Below are 2,141 nucleotides of genomic sequence, written 5' to 3' on the forward strand. Positions count from 1 at the left end.
CTCCATTTTCTCCCTTGTTTCTTCCTTTTTATCCTTCCTCTACATGAAGTTCTTACCTTTTCCTTCTCCATACCTGAAATTGAAGTGGATTGGTGAGTTGATTCAAGAGTTCTAAGATAACAAAGTAGGAATTTGTTAGTTGGTTGAAGGTGTGTTTGTAAATTGATTTTTAAGGTGTGGTTTAATTGTGGCAGCAAAGGAAATTTAGGTGTGAGAACTGATGCCTTGGAGTGGGGAAAATCCAGCAAAAATCAGGAACTATATACTTGAATTTGTAGCAAATTAGCATCCAAAAATTTTAAGGTGAGTAGGGGGTGTCCAATTTAAAATATCCTATAAATTGGTATGTATGTACATATGTATTTGTGAACGTGAAATGATTTATTTTCAATGCAAATTGTGGAAAGAATGAGTTGGTAGTGATTTTAAGAGTTTGTGAATGCCAAATGTTTAAAATGTGCTTGACTATACACATATATATACGATTTATATACGTAAAGGATTTAAAAATCGAGAAGCAAGCTTTTCAATGTTTTGATGTCAAAAGTGTGCCTTGTGAATTTTGTGAAGTGTATTCATGAATAATTTCTTATTCACCATGCGGACTAGGCATTTAACCCTATGCAAAAAGATTTACATAGCAAGGGGATGCAAAAGAGGTTTTAGAAGGTTACCATGATCAGTGTTTTGCAAATGGTTTGAAACAATCCTTTGAAACTTGATTTAATTTTTTTTAATGGTTTTAATGAACCGGGAGAGTTGAGAGTAGGCCGGTTGTCACTCCGGTTAATTGTGACCCTTGTGCGCAAGTGAGCTCTAGCTAGAGAACTTTTGGGTAGCCGACAGGCTATTAGACATGGCTAGGGCCAAGGTTTGTGAATTTACGTGGCTAGGCCACAAATCATTATATGCGGTTGTGACCGCTTGATTTTTTTCTGATGTTGACAAACATCGTTGAGATAGCCATGGCATGTGGGGATCCAGTGGAGCAGAGCTCCCTGATGTTATGACGTGAAAACGGGTCCACGTGTTGTTATTTTGTACCTACTCGAGAGTGATATTTCTTTTGATTTTTACATAAGTAGTTTTTACACGATGAAAAATAATAGTTTTTCTACTGCTCCCTTGCTTATATGATGAAATTCGATTTAATTCTCTGTATATGAGATGAATTATGAAATTGCGCGTAACCTTTGTAAATGTTGGATTTTACGAGAGCATGCATGATGACACTTAATTACTTTAAACCCGATGTGAAGTGATTTTGATGGTAGGAATCTTTCCATGACTTGGGTTGATATTTGATTTACACGATTATTTAGCATAAATTTACTTATTTTCATATAAGGCACAAACTTCCCTTTTTGAGTAAATTGTTTACATATATTCTTACGTTTTTAAATTTTCAAATCTTCTGCCTTTAGCTTGTTTCCCGTCTACACCCTACTCATAGGGTCGATGATCACTGAGTCTGTGAGACTCACCCCACTTTATTTTCTTTTGCAAATAAGTAATCAGTTTGAAGATTTTGTTCAGCATCTTGAAGTTGGCTAAAATCTATGTAATAGCATCTCTAGACTTCCACTCGGAGTCGCTCCGTTGCCTAGAGGTTAGTTTGTGTCAAATAGTCCTGCTTGTAATGATTAATAGTTACTGGAAATGTACTGGTTAGAACTTAAGGTTATGTAATGACTACTATATATTATGTTGAAATCGTATAGAATTAACAAACCTGGTTATTAGTAACTAGATGCAATGCATCAAATATTGTGATTATTTGGTTTAAATGAACTATGGTGTTGAAATTGTAATTTAAGTTTAAATTGCTTGGAGGTTTAACTAAGGCTTGTTTAAGATTTGGCGGGTTCACTCGCAATTCTCGAACGCCTGTAACGATCAAGGGAAGAGGTCGTTACAGATTTGGTATCAGAGCCTAGGTAGAGTCTTGTTTATGATTTGTGATTGCAGCACAAGTCATAGACAGGAGGCTATATAAACTCCTATTCGTAGCAACCTACCTTTTTACTAACATCATATAAAGGTTATAATTAGTGTCGTCGTACGGGTTTGAGATGCCACTAGAGAGATGAGCCATTGCTGGAAAGATTGTAAAGTAAAAATGCTCCTTATGAAAGGTTAAT

General features: G+C 35.5%; 1 long non-coding RNA gene across 1 annotated transcript in view; it reads left to right on the forward strand.

Moving 5' to 3' along the window:
- The window catches only part of LOC110425943 (uncharacterized), a 5,632-nt gene continuing 3,491 nt past the window's right edge, over positions 1-2,141 (forward strand). The window contains exons 1-2 of the long non-coding RNA XR_002446083.1: positions 1-92; positions 195-303. This is a non-coding gene — a long non-coding RNA (uncharacterized LOC110425943). The remainder of the gene's footprint in view (positions 93-194; positions 304-2,141) is intronic.

The sequence above is a fragment of the Theobroma umbraticum genome, unplaced genomic scaffold (assembly GCF_002168275.2).
Source record: "Theobroma umbraticum cultivar Fairchild unplaced genomic scaffold, ASM216827v3 scaffold_12.1, whole genome shotgun sequence".
Taxonomy (NCBI): domain Eukaryota; kingdom Viridiplantae; phylum Streptophyta; class Magnoliopsida; order Malvales; family Malvaceae; genus Theobroma; species Theobroma umbraticum.